This window comes from Ranitomeya variabilis, chromosome 4 (assembly GCF_051348905.1).
Source record: "Ranitomeya variabilis isolate aRanVar5 chromosome 4, aRanVar5.hap1, whole genome shotgun sequence".
NCBI classification, from domain to species: domain Eukaryota; kingdom Metazoa; phylum Chordata; class Amphibia; order Anura; family Dendrobatidae; genus Ranitomeya; species Ranitomeya variabilis.
Window position 1 is genome coordinate 376,634,363 of NC_135235.1, and position 16,754 is coordinate 376,651,116.

The 16,754-nt window shown below is 48.0% G+C and overlaps 1 protein-coding gene across 1 annotated transcript in view; it reads right to left on the bottom strand.

The window, feature by feature from the left end:
- The window catches only part of LOC143764801 (uncharacterized), a 743,861-nt gene that overhangs the window by 27,146 nt on the left and 699,961 nt on the right, over positions 1 to 16,754 (bottom strand). The gene's annotated exons all lie outside the window — the stretch shown is intronic.

The window sequence follows — 16,754 nt, forward strand, 5'->3', positions numbered from 1 at the left end:
GGGCTCAGTCAGGGGTGATACGGGGGAGGAGGTGCAGTTAGGGTGATTCAGGGGAGAGAGGGTGCAGTCAGTGGTGATATAGAGGGAGGTGGCTCAGTCAGGGGTCATATAGAGGGAGGGGTGCAGTCAGTCAGGAGTGAAAGCAGAGATGAGGTAATGGGGCCCTCATTGATCCCTAAGTGACTTAGCCCCTCCCCTCTATCACCCCAGATTAAAGGTTGCTCAGGTTTTCCCGAGCACGCTTGGGTGGTATCCAAGTATTTGTGACTGCTCGGTGATTTAGTTTTCATGAATGCAGCTGAATGATTTACAGCTACTAGCCAGCCTGAGTACATGTGGGGGTTGTGTTATGACCCCAATGGCGAGGGTCTCAGAGGAACGTGGAAGTCTGCAGAATACAAAAATCCAGCTCATAGGGCAGTGGTAACTGGGTTGACCATATATCTACTCCTAACGCCAACACTAGAAGTAGCCGGGGATCATTCCTACGTTGATTCTAGATGACACGCGCCAGCCGGAGAATCTAGCTACCCCTAGTAGAGGAAAACAAAAGACCTTTCTTGCCTCCAGAGAAGGGGACCCCAAAGCTGGATAGAAGCCCCCCACAAATAATAACGGTGAGGTAAGAGGAAATGACAAACACAGAAATGAACCAGGTTTAGCACAGAGAGGCCCGCTTACTGATAGCAGAAATAAGAAAGGTAACTTATATGGTCAACAAAAACCCTATCAAAATCCACACTGGAAATTCAAGAACCCCCGAACCGTCTAACGGTCCGGGGGGAGAACACCAGCCCCCTAGAGCTTCCAGCAAAGGTCAGGATATAGATTTGGAACAAGCTGGACAAAAATACAAAACCAAAACAAATAGCAAAGAGCAAAAGGCAGACTTAGCTGATATAACTGGAACCAGGATAAGTAGACAAGAGCACAGCAGACTAGCTCTGATAACTACGTTGCCAGGCATTGAACTGAAGGTCCAGGGAGCTTATATAGCAACACCCCTAACTAACGACCCAGGTGCGGATAAAAGGAATGACAGAAAAACCAGAGTCAAAAAACTAGTAACCACTAGAGGGAGCAAAAAGCGAATTCACAACAGTACCCCCCCCTTAGTGAGGGGTCACCGAACCCTCACCACGACCACCAGGGCGATCAGGATGAGCGGCATGAAAGGCACGAACTAAATCGGCCGCATGAACATCAGAGGCGACCACCCAGGAATTATCCTCCTGACCATAGCCCTTCCACTTGACCAGGTACTGAAGCCTCCGCCTGGAGAGGCGAGAATCCAAGATCTTCTCCACCACGTACTCCAACTCGCCCTCAACCAACACCGGAGCAGGAGGCTCAGCAGAAGGAACTACAGGCACAATGTACCGCCGCAACAAGGACCTATGAAATACATTGTGAATAGCAAACGACACAGGAAGATCCAGACGAAAAGATACAGGATTAAGGATTTCCAATATCTTGTAAGGCCCAATAAAACGAGGTTTAAATTTGGGAGAGGAGACCTTCATAGGAACAAAGCGGGAAGAAAGCCATACCAAATCCCCAACGCGTAGTCGGGGACCCACACCGCGGCCGCGGTTGGCAAAGCGCTGAGCCCTCTCCTGTGACAACTTCAAGTTGTCCACCACATGATTCCAGATCCGCTGCAACCTATCCACCACAGAATCCACCCCAGGACAGTCAGAAGGCTCCACATGACCCGAAGAAAAGCGAGGATGGAAACCAGAGTTGCAGAAAAAAGGCGAAACCAAGGTGGCGGAACTAGCCCGATTATTAAGGGCAAACTCAGCCAACGGCAAGAATGTCACCCAATCGTCCTGATCAGCAGAGACAAAACACCTCAAATAAGCCTCCAAAGTCTGATTGGTTCGCTCCGTCTGTCCATTAGTCTGAGGGTGGAAAGCAGACGAAAACGACAAATCAATGCCCATCCTACTACAAAAGGATCGCCAGAACCTGGAAACGAACTGGGATCCTCTGTCTGACACAATATTCTCAGGGATGCCGTGCAAACGAACCACGTTCTGGAAAAACACAGGAACCAGATCGGAAGAGGAAGGCAGCTTAGGCAAAGGAACCAAATGGACCATCTTGGAGAAGCGATCACATATCACCCAGATAACGGACATGCCCTGAGATAGCGGAAGATCAGAAATGAAATCCATGGAGATATGTGTCCAAGGTCTCTTCGGGACAGGCAAGGGCAAGAGCAAACCGCTGGCACGAGAACAGCAAGGCTTAGCTCGAGCACAAGTCCCACAGGACTGCACAAATGACCGCACATCCCTTGACAAAGAAGGCCACCAAAAGGACCTGGCCACCAGATCTCTGGTGCCAAAAATTCCCGGGTGACCTGCCAACACCGAGGAATGAACCTCGGAAATGACTCTGCTGGTCCACTTATCCGGGACAAACAGTCTGTCAGGTGGACAAGACTCAGGCCTATCCGCCTGAAATCTCTGCAACACACGTCGCAGATCCGGAGAAATAGCTGACAAGATAACTCCATCTTTAAGAATACCAACAGGATCAGCGACTTCAGGAGCATCAGGCACAAAGCTCCTAGAAAGAGCATCGGCCTTCACATTCTTTGAACCTGGTAAATACGAGACAACAAAATCAAAGCGGGAGAAAAACAATGACCAGCGGCCCTGTCTCAGATTAAGGCGTTTAGCAGACTCGAGATACATCAGATTTTTGTGATCAGTCAAGACCACCACACGATGCTTAGCACCCTCGAGCCAATGACGCCACTCCTCAAATGCCCATTTCATGGCCAACAACTCCCGATTGCCCACATCATAATTTCGCTCGGCAGGCGAAAACTTCCTAGAGAAAAAGGCAGAAGGTTTCATAACAGAGCAACCAGGGCCTCTCTGCGACAAAACGGCCCCCGCTCCAATCTCTGAAGCATCCACCTCAACCTGAAAGGGAAGTGAGACATCGGGCTGGCACAAAACAGGCGCCGAAGTAAACCGGCGTTTCAACTCCTGGAAAGCCTCCACGGCAGCAGGAGCCCAGTTGGCTACATCGGAGCCCTTCTTGGTCATATCCGTCAAAGGTTTCACAATGCTAGAAAAATTAGCGATAAAACGACGGTAGAAGTTAGCGAAACCCAAGAATTTCTGAAGACTCTTAATTGACGAGGGCTGAGTCCAATCAAGAATAGCTCGGACCTTGACTGGGTCCATCTCCACAGCAGAAGGGGAAAAAATGAACCCCAAAAAGGGAACCTTCTGTACACCAAAGAGACACTTTGAGCCCTTGACAAACAAAGAATTTTCACGCAAAATTTTAAAGACCAACCTGACCTGCTCCACATGTGAATCCCAATTATCAGAAAAAACCAAAATATCATCCAGATAAACAATCAAAAATTTATCCAGATACTTCCGGAAGATGTCATGCATAAAGGACTGAAAAACTGAAGGCGCATTGGAGAGCCCAAAAGGCATCACCAAGTACTCAAAATGACCTTCGGGCGTATTGAATGCGGTTTTCCATTCATCACCTTGCTTAATGCGCACAAGGTTGTACGCACCACGAAGGTCTATCTTGGTGAACCACTTGGCACCCTTAATCCAGGCAAACAAGTCAGACAACAGCGGTAAAGGATACTGAAATTTGACAGTGATCTTATTTAAAAGCCGATAATCAATACAAGGCCTCAAAGATCCGTCCTTTTTTGCCACAAAAAAGAATCCCGCACCAAGAGGGGAAGAAGACGGACGAATATGTCCTTTCTCCAGAGACTCCTTGATATATGAACGCATAGCGGTATGTTCAGGTACCGACAGATTAAACAGTCTTCCCTTAGGAAATTTACTGCCAGGGATCAAATCTATAGCACAGTCACAGTCCCTATGAGGAGGCAGTGCACTGGACTCAGACTCACTGAAGACATCTTGATAATCAGACAAATACTCAGGAACTTCCGAAGGCGTAGAAGAAGCAATAGACACAGGCAGGGAATCCCCATGAATACCACGACAGCCCCAACTTGAGACTGACATAGCCTTCCAGTCCAGGACTGGATTATGGGTCTGTAACCATGGCAGCCCTAAAACAACCAAATCATGCATTTTATGTAAAACCAGGAAACGTATCACCTCGCGGTGTTCAGGAGTCATGCACATGGTAACTTGTGTCCAATACTGCGGTTTATTTGCTGCCAATGGCGTAGCATCAATACCCCTAAGAGGAATAGGATTTTCTAATGGTTCAAGAGTAAAACCACAGCGCTTAGCAAATGACAGATCCATAAGACTCAGGGCAGCACCTGAATCTACAAACGCCATGACAGGATAAGACGACAGTGAGCAAATCAAAGTTACAGACAGAATAAATTTCGGTTGCAAATTACCAACGGTGACAGGACTAACAACCTTAGCTATACGTTTAGAGCATGCTGAGATAACATGTGTAGAATCACCACAGTAGTAGCACAAGCCATTCCGGCGTCTATGAATTTTCCGCTCATTTCTAGTCAGGATTCTATCACATTGCATTAAATCAGGTGTCTGTTCAGACAACACCATGAGGGAATTTGCGGTTTTTCTATCACATTGCACCGAATTAGGTGTCTGTTCAGACAACACCATGAGGGAATTTGCGGTTTTGCGCTCCCGCAACCGCCGGTCAATTTGAATAGCCAGTGCCATAGTATCATTCAGACCTGTGGGAATGGGAAAACCCACCATAACATTCTTAATGGCTTCAGAAAGGCCATTTCTAAAATTAGCGGCCAGTGCACACTCGTTCCAATGTGTCAGCACGGACCATTTCCGAAATTTTTGGCAATACACTTCAGCCTCGTCCTGCCCCTGAGACATAGCCAGCAAGGCCTTTTCTGCCTGAATCTCAAGATTGGGTTCCTCATAAAGCAAACCGAGCGCCAGAAAAAACGCATCAATATCAGCCAATGCCGGATCTCCTGGCGCCAGCGAAAAAGCCCAATCCTGAGGGTCGCCCCGTAAGAACGAAATAATAATTTTTACTTGCTGAGCAGAGTCTCCAGATGAACAGGGTCTCAGGGACAAAAACAATTTACAATTATTCACGAAATTCCTAAACTTAAACCTGTCTCCGGAAAACAGTTCAGGAATCGGTATTTTAGGTTCTGACCTAGGATTTCTGATAACATAGTCTTGTATGCCCTGCACACGAGTAGCCAGCTGGTCCACACTTGTAATCAAGGTCTGGACATTCATGTCTGCAGCAAGCATAGCCACTCTGAGGTAAAGGGGAAGAAGAAAAAAAAAAAAAACTCAGAATCTTCTTTCTTATAATCCCTCTTCTGCAATGCATTAAACACTTAATACTGGCCTGGCAAACTGTTATGACCCCAATGGCGAGGGTCTCAGAGGAACGTGGAAGTCTGCAGAATACAAAAATCCAGCTCATAGGGCAGTGGTAACTGGGTTGACCATATATCTACTCCTAACGCCAACACTAGAAGTAGCCGGGGATCATTCCTACGTTGATTCTAGATGACACGCGCCAGCCGGAGAATCTAGCTACCCCTAGTAGAGGAAAACAAAAGACCTTTCTTGCCTCCAGAGAAGGGGACCCCAAAGCTGGATAGAAGCCCCCCACAAATAATAACGGTGAGGTAAGAGGAAATGACAAACACAGAAATGAACCAGGTTTAGCACAGAGAGGCCCGCTTACTGATAGCAGAAATAAGAAAGGTAACTTATATGGTCAACAAAAACCCTATCAAAATCCACACTGGAAATTCAAGAACCCCCGAACCGTCTAACGGTCCGGGGGGAGAACACCAGCCCCCTAGAGCTTCCAGCAAAGGTCAGGATATAGATTTGGAACAAGCTGGACAAAAATACAAAACCAAAACAAATAGCAAAGAGCAAAAGGCAGACTTAGCTGATATAACTGGAACCAGGATAAGTAGACAAGAGCACAGCAGACTAGCTCTGATAACTACGTTGCCAGGCATTGAACTGAAGGTCCAGGGAGCTTATATAGCAACACCCCTAACTAACGACCCAGGTGCGGATAAAAGGAATGACAGAAAAACCAGAGTCAAAAAACTAGTAACCACTAGAGGGAGCAAAAAGCGAATTCACAACAGGGTTGCCTGGTTGCTAGGAAATCCCCACATGTAATCGAGCTCACTAGTAGCTGTAAATCATTCAGCTGCGGCGATGAAAACTAAATCACCGAGCAGTCACAAATACTCGGAGACCACCCGAGCGTGCTTGGGAAAACCCAAGCAACGGGTACACTTGCTCATCACTAATTGTAATAAGATCACCCCTAAGCCTTCATTTTTCCAAACTAAATAACCCCAAGTGTAAAAACCTGTCTTGGTATTGCAGACCCCCCCCCCCCAGTGCTCTAATAACCTTGGTCGCTCTTCTCTACACCCTGTGGTCGCACTAGTGACTTGTATAGAGGTAAAATTATATTCTCCTCATGCCTCATGAGCATCTATGCCTCTTTTAATGCATCCCATCATTTTATTTGCCTTTGCAGCAGCTGCCTGACACTGGCCACTAAATGTGAGTTTGTCATCCACCCATACACCCAGGTCTTTTTCAGTGATAGTTTTGCCCAGTGTTTAACAATTAAGCACATAGTTATACATCTCATTTCTTCTGCCCAAGTGCATGTGTGATGCCCCAGGGTCCTGGTTGTCACAGTAGCATTGCTTTCCTCACGGGGAGAGTGATGTTACACTTGAAGGCAAGAAGGGATAACTGTAACCAGGTAACACAAGTGCAGCGCCCCAGAGTCCTGGTCGTTGCAGTAACGTCGCTCTGCCGCTAAGGGGAGTGATGTTGTGTCTGATTGCACTAAAGGAGTTCACCTGATCAGGTAACACTCACATTACACTTCACACTCCAGCCACCAGGGGGAGTGGTTCTATCTAGTAGGCCACTCCTCACACTCTGGTAAAACTGGGGGTTGGACAGGAAGACAGGGAGAAGTAACTGGGAAGAGCTAGTGAGAGGACCTGTCAGGGATGGGATCCTGGCAGACTCCTAAGAATAGCACAAACCAGTGAGCAACGGGGACACAGCAAAGAAGTGATAGAACCAGAAGGAGTCGTGCTGTAAGATCGAGGCAACATCCTTCTGAGGGGCAACAGTCGGTGGCCGGAACGCCGAGCAAGTAAGAGACTACAAGTATTACTTCAAACCACGGCCGGACAGCCAATTATAGGTTGGCTGTCTCACTAAAAACATCTAAGCAGACAACGGAGGCAGCTGTGGGAGAGGGGCGACTCTAGAGTCCCGGAAGAACTCCAGGCCTACCCCGTCATACGGGTGCGTCCTAGCCATATCATCTGGGGGGACGGAGAGAACGAGCATCAGAGACAGACAGAAGCAGTTGTGAGGACTATCCCAGTGTGCTCAGCAGGGAAGGACTACAACACACAGGCGCTAGAAGGTAGACGCTGATTCCCACCTGTGAAGGGGACTCCTGATGTGCCTTCGGACTGGCCGGTCTCAGACAGCCCGGTTAACAGTGCCCTGGATTGGGCACCTGAAGCCTTCATTAAAGACATAAAGAGACTGCAACCTGGTGTCCTCATTATTAACTGCGACCAGCACTACACCGCACCATAACATCATCTTATACCATCCACATCTATTACTGTACGCCCCTCAGCAGGGTCACGGACCGGGTCTAGCCACCGTGACAACCCCAGAGCAGAGACTCAGAGGCCCGGTACCGGGTACCCCTCGGCCCTGCGGCAGTGGGGACGCTACACAAGCATGCAACACATTCACACTCCAGGCCACCAGGGGGAGCTTTTGATCCTATTCACTAGGTGACTCCTCATATATTTGGTAGTCTGTAGGGAAAGTTAGTCAGTTCTTTCCAGGAAACAGACTGGACCAGTCTGAGGCAGAAGAGGGTTTACGGAGATGTGTAGCTGCAGTGCAGCAGTTCCTGGAAAGAGACATTCAGAAAGCCGAATAGATTGCAGTGAACGTGCAGGAGAGCAAAGCACAGGAGAGGAGACCAGCCCTGAGCAGGCTGCCTCCTTCTGAGGCGCAGAGACCGGTAGCCGGAACACCAGGTGTTACCTGTCCGCCTTAGTACCCAGGAGGCACGGTGACACCCTTAGAAGCTGGGGCGTGCTAGAGTACCTATAAACCGCCTCAAGTCACCAGTCATATGGGTCGTGTCCTATTTTATATGGGGGACAGAGAGAGAGAGAACATCTGTGATGACCTTATGTGAAGCCATAGGCAGTAAGGGACTACAACACCATGGCGCTAGAGGAAGGCTTTGATTTCCACCTGGATAAGGATATTGATTACCCTGCAGAGTTTAGTGTCATCTGCAAATATTGAAATTCTACTCTGTATGCCCCCTACAAAATCATTAATAAATGTTAAAAGAAAAAAGCGGACCCAACACTGATCCCTGCGGTACCCCACTGCTAACCGTGACCCAGTCTGATTGTGCTCCATTAAAAACCACCATTAATAACCGCCTTTTGTTCCCTATCCCTGAGCCAGCTCTTAACCCACTTAGACATATTTTCCCCTATCCCCATTGCTCTCATTTTATGTATCAACCTTTTGTGTGGCACCATATCAAAAGCTTTTGAAAAGTCCATTTACACTACATCCACTGCGTTTCCTTGGTCCAATCCAGAACTTGCCTCTTCATAGAAGCTGATCAGATTAGTCTGACAGGAATGGTCCCTTGTAAATCAATGTTGATATTGGGTCATAAGGTTATTCTTCTTCAGATACTCCAATAAAATATCTCTTAGAATATCCTTCAGGATTTTACCCACAGTAGCTGTTAAGTTTACTGGCCTATAATTTCCAAGTTCAGTTTTTGTCCCCTTTTAGAATATTGGCACCACATTTGCTATACGCCAGTCCTGTGGTACAGACCCTGTTATTATGAAATCTTTAAAGATTAAAAATAATCGTCTATCAATGACTGTACTTAATTCCTGCAGTACTCGGGGGTGTATCCCATCTGGGCCTGTGGATTTGTCAACTTTTGTGATTTTTAGACGCCGCCATATTTCCTGCTGGGTTAAGCAGGTGACATTTAATGGGGAATTTTTGTTATCATGTTGTCGATCATGGGATCTTCTTGTGTAAATAACTGTTGAAAAAAAATAATTTAGCATATTGGCTGTTTCCTCATCCTCATCCACTATCATTTTTTAGTTTCTTACTATTTATGTAGTTAAAGAATATTTTGGGATTATTTTTACTCTCACTGGCAATGATTCTCTCTGTCTCAATCTTTGCTGCCTTGATTTGCTTTTTACAGAATTTATTTAATTTTCTGTATTTATTTAATGCCTCATTACTACCTACTTCCTTTAATTCTCTAAATGCTTTCTTTTTGTCACATATTGCGCCCCTTACAGCTCTATTTAGCCATATTGGTTTCCTCCCATTTCTAGCATGTTTATTCCCTTAGGGTATATACTGTGCACAGGTCCTATTGAGGATGCTAATAAAAGTCTCCTATTTTTTGTGCACTTTTATGTCTTAGGATATCGTCCCAGTTAATTGCACCAAGATCATCTCTCATCCGTTGGAAATTTGCCTTCCTGAAGTTTAGTGTCATTGTAACCCCTCTTCTACACATCTTATTAAAGGATACACGAAAACTTATTATTTTGTGATCACTATTACCCAAGTGACCCCCAACCCTTATATTTGATATGCAGTCTGGCCTGTTAGCTAATATTAGGTCTAGCAGTGCCCCCCTTCTTGTTGGGTCCTGAACTAGTTGTGAAAGGTAATTGTCTCTCATAGTTGTTAAAAACCTGTTACTAGTGATGAGTGAGTGTGCTCGTTACTCGAGATTCCCAAGCATGCTCGGGTGTTCTCTGAGTATTTGGGTGTGCTTGAAAATTTAGTTTGTGTCACCAAAGCTGCATGTAATAATTATAGGGGATAACTCAGGAGACTCTTTGCGTGGAACAAGACAACTACAGGACACAGTTTTATAAGTGGTAAAGTCTATATTATCACGGTGATTCAAACAGGTGCAGAAAGAAACTCAAGTCCACAACACTTGGAGTAAATATTAAATGCAGCTTAGCAGTCTATAGGAAACTTCAGAGGAAAATGCAATCACGCAGAAAGTCTATGAAGCACAATTATTCTTGAGGATACTTGACACGAATAAGTCCTTGCTTAGTCCAAAACACAGATAGATATGCTTATAAGGCAGTTCAAATAATATCTTAGCTCAACCAGGGAGGCCTGGGTAATAGTCTCAGGTTCTTGCAGAGCAGCAACAGCTTACATGTCCAGCAAATGCAGATGGAAGTAAACACGAGCAGCAGATGAAGGAGGATTACTCTGAACTCAGAGCAGAGTAGCAGGATCACCCCACAGGTTCACAGGAGCAGGTATATAGCCAGGGAGTAACCAGAGGCCAGGAGCTGGATGCAAGGCAGAATACACTAGCACAGACTGAAGGCTGGGGTGGAGTTTTATAGCAGGAAGACACAGTGCACATGAGACCAAAGACGCCATCTTGGAAAAGGGCAGTAATGCACAAAAGGTAATAAATGTTCAGAGTCCTGACACTGCATGATTTGCGGCTACTAAACAGCCCGCCTGTTTGTTAGGGAATCCCCACATGTATTCAAACAGGAAATCTCGAGTAACGAGCACACTCGCTCATCACTACCTATTACCTTTGCTGGAACTGCAGGTTTCTTTTCCCCAATGTATTTCAGGGTAGTTTAAGTACCTTGACTAGTGTTGAGCGATACTTTCCGATATCCGAAAATATCGGTATCAGATTGGATCGGCCGATATCCAAAAAATATCGGATATCGCCGATACCGATACCGGAAACCAATGCAAGTCAATGGGACACAAATATCGGAATTAAAATAAACCCTTTCTTTCCTTGTAGGTTAATTCTACATGAAGGAAAACAACTAAGAATAATGTAGAATGTATTGGGGGAGGTATAGGAGACATTAAAGGCATAGAGGTTTAGCCCAATCAAATGGAATAGCAGGAATTAATTTTTTTTTTAAGACGTTTGGAGTTACAAAGATGTTGACTATGTTAAGCCTTTTTATATTTTGTCAGATATTTATGTTTCACTACTTCCATGCTCTTCACCTTCTTTTTTACTTCTCCCACACTTTCTTCTTCATCATCCTCAGCAGCAGCATCTTTTTCATAAACTTTTTATTCACCGTATTCATCTTCTTCTTCTTCACCTTCTTCCTATTATTCTGTTTTTTTACATTCTTCATATTCTTCTTATTTAACTCTTATTCTTCTTCATATTCTACTTCTTCATCTTCATATTCTTCTTCTTCGTCATATTCTTATTTGTGACAGGCATTCCTGTAGTAGTTATCTATAAAAGTTTGAAGATTACACCTTCTGTTTGGCCTGTCACAAAAGATTTACAACAGGATTTGTCCGTGTTCAGTTTGGCCTGCAGCAGGTTTTTTCCAGGGGCACCACGAGGAGGAACAGACTCACCCTCATACACTGCTTAGTCTTCTTCTGCGTATAATTTAGATAATATCTTTTGCTCTGATTTTTAGTCTTATGCTTAATGTTCTTCTGCTTTTTGTTCTGCAGCTTCTTGTTCTTCTGCTTCTTGGTCTTCTTCGGGGTGTTCTCCAGGGTCGACGTCTCCAGGGTCGTCGTCTCCAGGGTCGTCATCTCCGGGGTAGTCGACTTCTTCGGGGTGGTCTCCGGGGTCATTGTCTTCGGGGTCGTCGTCTCCGGGGTCGTCGTCTTCTTCGGGGTGGTCTTCAGGGTCGTCGTCAGGGAGATCCAGAGTGATTACCAAAAACCATTTCAAAAAGCTTGAACTTGGAAATGTAGCAGAAGGTACAAGAAGGCTGAGGAACTGCCGAGAACCAGCTGATGGTACTGGAACCCGGATGGGTAGCCGAAGGTACAAGAGCCAATGAAACTACCGAGGACCAGCTGACGGTATTGGAACCCGGTTACTAAGCAGGAGGTACCCATGCCAGAAAGCACTACCAAGGACCACCAGACGTTGGTGGAACTCAGATACCAAGAAGGAGGCACCTAAGCCAAAGGCTCTGCCTGGAACCAGCTGACGGTACTGGAACCAGGATGGGTAGCAGAAGGTACAAGAGCCAAAGACACTGCCGAGAACCAGCTGACGGTACTGGAACCCGGATGGGTAGCAGAAGGTACAAGAGCCAATGGAACTACCGAGGACCAGCTGACGGTACTGGAACCCGGTTACTAAGCAGGAGGTACCCATGCCAGAAAGCACTACCAAGGACCACCAGATGTTGGTGGAACTCGGATACCGAGAAGGAGGCACCTAAGCCAAAGGCTCTGCCTGGAACCAGCTGACGGTACTGGAACCAGGATGGGTAGCAGAAGGTACAAGAGCCAAAGACACTGCCGAGAACCAGCTGACGGTACTGGAACCCGGATGGGTAGCAGAAGGTACAAGAGCCAATGGAACTGCCGAGGACCAGCTGACGGTACTGGAACCCGGTTACTAAGCAGGAGGTACCCATGCCAGAAAGCACTACCAAGGACCACCAGATGTTGGTGGAACTCTGATACCGAGAAGGAGGCACCTAAGCCAAAGGCTCTGCCTGGAACCAGCTGACAGTACTGGAACCAGGATGGGTAGCAGAAGGTACAAGAGCAAAAGACACTGCGAGAACCAGCTGACGGTACTGGAACCAGGATGGGTAGTAGAAGGTACAAGAGCCAATGGAACTACCGAGGACCAGCTGTCGGTTCTGGAACCCGGTTACTAAGCAGGAGGTACCCATGCCAGAAAGCACTACCAAGGACTACCAGACGTTGGTGGAACTCGGATACTGAGGAGGAGGCACCTGAGCCAAAGGCTCTGCCTGGAACCAGCTGACAGTACTGGAACCCAGGGGGACCTATTCAAGATTGACTTCTAAAGAACCAGCTAATGGTGCTGGAACTCAGATAGTCAGCAGAAGGTCCACATGAGCAAAAAATTGCAAGGCCGCAAGCCGGCCGGAGTTACTGAAAACCCGCAGTCCTACAGGGGGAGCTTGTCCTATTGGCACTATGGAACCAGCCTTGATTGCCAGATCCCGCAGCCCACATAGGAAGCACCTAAGCTGCAGGCACCATAGAGTTGGCTAACCTGACCGCAACCCGACCGGACAACGTATTGGAGGCAAAGTGACCTTGACACTACCTGGAAACAGCTGGTGTGCTGGAACCAGGCTGGGCAGGATGGAGTACCCGTGCCAAAGACACTGTTGAGAACCAGCTGGCGGTGCTGGAACCCGGATGGGTAGCAGAAGGTACAAGTGCCAATGGAACTACCAAGGACCAGCTGACGGTACTGGAACCCTGTTACTAAGCAGGAGGTACCCATGCCAGAAAGCACTACCAAGGACCACCAGACGTTGGTGGAACTCGGATACCGAAAAGGAGGCACCTAGGCCAAAGGCTCTACCTAGAACCAGCTGACTGTACTGGAACCCAGGGGGACCTATTCGAGATTGACTTCTAAAGAACCAGCTAATGGTGCTGGAACTCAGATAGTCAGCAGAAGGTCCACATGAACAAAAAATTGCAAGGCCACGAGCCGGCCAGAGATACCAAAAACCCACAGTCCTACAGGGGGAGCTTGTCCTATTGGCACTACGGAACCAGCCTTGATTGCCAGATCCCGCAGCCCACATAGGAAGCACCTAAACTGCAGGCACCATACAGTTGGCTAACCTGACCGCAACCTGACAGAACAACGTATTGGAGGCAAAGTGACACTTCCTGGAAACAGCTGGCGTGCTGGAACCAGGCTGGGTAGGAGGGAGTACTCGTGCCAAAGACACTTCTGAGCAGCAGCTGGCGGTGTTGGAGCCCAGGGATTACAGGAGAAACAGAGTGTAGGCGGAGGCCTAATTGGAGCAAGTTGAAAGGGAACCTGTCACCCCCCCAGGTGTTTGTAACTAAAAGAGCTACCTTGTGCAGCACTATTGCTGCACAAGGAAAAGGTGGCTCTTTTAGCTATGCTCCTTGCACACGCTGAAGTCAACACTTATAAAATGTGCCCCCACATACCGTGAAACCGTCCCGGGGGCGGGACTTTCCTTCTTAATGAGACGCAGCACAGCCATCATTCATACCCCCTTGGCGCCGTGCGACACCTCCTCAGCGTTGTTTGAATCTGTCCCGGAGCCTACGCTGTTATATTATCCCTTGGGCATGTGCAGTTAGTGCTGCCCATCTTCTGACATCATTTGATCTCAGGCTGACTGCACCTGTGCGGCCACGCTGCCCGAGATCCCACCCCACAGTGTGAGTAAATCAGAAGACACTGTTGGGCGGGATCTTGGGCAGCGCGTCTGTACAGGCGCAGTCAGCCTGACATCAAATGATGTCAGAAGATGGGCAGCGCTAACTGCGCATGGCCAAGGGATGACCTAACAGCGCAGGCTCTGGGACAGATTCAAACAACGCTTAGGAGGCGGCGCACATCGCCAAGGGGGTATGAATGACGGCTGTGCCGCGTCTGATTAGGAAGGAAAGTCCCGCCTCCGGGACTTTCACAGTAGGAGGGAGCACATTTTATAAGTGTTTAGTTCAGCGTGTGCAAGGAGCATAACAAAAAGACCACCTTGTCCAAGTGCAGCATTAGTGCTGCACAAGGTGGCTCTTTTATTTACAAACTCCTGGGGGGGACAGGTTCCCTTTAATATCTGTAGCAGTGTGAGTGTGGAGGGAGCAGGAGAAATTGCCGGATATGCAGCAGGGAATCAGCTGACATTACTGAACCCCAATAACATGGCAGCAAGTGTTGACTGTGCAGACCGCACTTCCGAGCAGCAACTGGCTGTGTTGGAGCCCAGGTTCAATGCTAGAAACAGAGTGGAGAAATTGCCGCACACACAGCAGGGGAGCAGCTGGCGTTACTGAAACCCAATAACAGAGGAGCAACTGTTGACTGTGCAGATGGCATTTCTGAGCAGCAACTGGTGGTGTTGGAGCCCAGGGAATCCAGGAGAAGCAGAGTGTAGGCTGAGGCCTAATTGGAGCAAGTTTAATATCTGTTGTAGTGTGAGTGTGGATGGAGCAGGAGAAATTTCCGGATACACAGCTGGGGATCAGCTGACGTTACTGAAACCCAATAACACTGCGTGATGTGTTGACTGTAGACGGCACTTCTGAGCAGCAACTGACAGTGTTGGAGCCCAGGGATTACAGTTCAGGTGGTAGAAACATGAACACAGGAGACTTGGATACTGTTGCCAACCATTTATTTAATCTTGAAGAGGAGTGGCAAAATCCTGCGAGATCCAGGCCTTGTTCATTTTCAGAAAAGTAAGCCGGTCAACGTTATCGGAGGATAGTCGCATGCGACAGTCTGTTAGTACATGTGATATATGTGATGGTGTAGTGACCCCTGTGGTAGCTAGGGGGCGCTTTGTGCGCTCTGTGAGATATGCATGGATGCGTATCTGTTGTGGTGATATTCATGGTGTACCTGTAATCGGCAGTGTTATGAATGGCCGATGTGTGTCGCGGAAGGAGTCTGCGTAGTAAGTCAGATGTATTGTGGTTATGCTGGGACCTGTAGTCCCTCAAGAGTTTTGTTGCAATATGTATAATTAAGTTTGGGTGACTTACTAGGCTAGTCATGAGAGACGGGAGGGTCAGACTAGCCACACATCCACACACCCATCCAGGGGTGTGGTTTCAGGTATATAATGTGACCAGGTTGTGGGTCACATGAGAGGCGTGTCCGGCAGGTCCTGTGTGAAACCTGTGTGGTTCCTGTGTATGGACCTGGCCGGGGGGATTGTCCTAGGAATGACTAGGGTCCCGAATGGTGCTGGATTGGCCCAGGAATGACTGGGGTCCGGAGAGCACCTGAGATCGAACAACGCTGACCGGTGGGACCGTCCTAGGAATGACTAGGGTCCCGGGGACTGTCCTAGGAATGACTAGGGTCCCGAAGATGCAGGACTGTCCTAGGAATGACTAGGGTCCTGAATGCTGCTGGATTGGCCTGGGAATGACCAGGGTCCTGCAAGCACCAGAGAACGAGATGAAGGTGCTGGATTGGCCTGGGAATGACCAGGGTCCTGCAAGCACCTGAGAACATGGACTAGGCCACCGGCGTGATCCTGGTAACCTAAGGTAACGGGTGGAGGACGGGGTCCAGGACCTAAGCTGATAGGTGGAGGACGGGGTCCAGGACCTAAGCTGACAGGAGGAGGACGGGGTCCAGGACCTGTTGTGACAGGTGGAGGACGGGGTCCAGGGCCTAAGCTGATAGGTGGAGGACGGGGTCCAGGACCTAAGCTAACAGGTGGAGGACGGGGTCCAGGACCTGTGGGTACAAGGTGAGCACCAGGATCTGTGGGGCCGGTGTCTGTTACTGTGTGGGGAAGCTGGAGTCCTTCGGTGAGGTCTGGACTGACTACTGTGTGCCGGACAGGCGAGTCGGTGATCCCCGTTAGGCAGCTTACCCGGAAGAGGGTTAACAGAGTGTGGGGAAGCTGGAGTCCTTCGGTGAGGTCTGGACTGACTGCTGTGTATTGACCAGGCAAGTTGGTGATCCCCGTTAGGCAGCTTACCCAAAGGCTGTTGAAGAGTCGGCAAGGTGGAGCAGGAGCTCCCGTCAGGTACCAAAGAGACTGTTGGTGCCTGTTGTGTTCTATGTAATGAACTGTGTTTAAACCCGGTTTATGTGGCTTAATAAACCGTATGGACTGTTTTGATATAAAAACCCATGCTGTGTGCTTAAATATCGCGGCT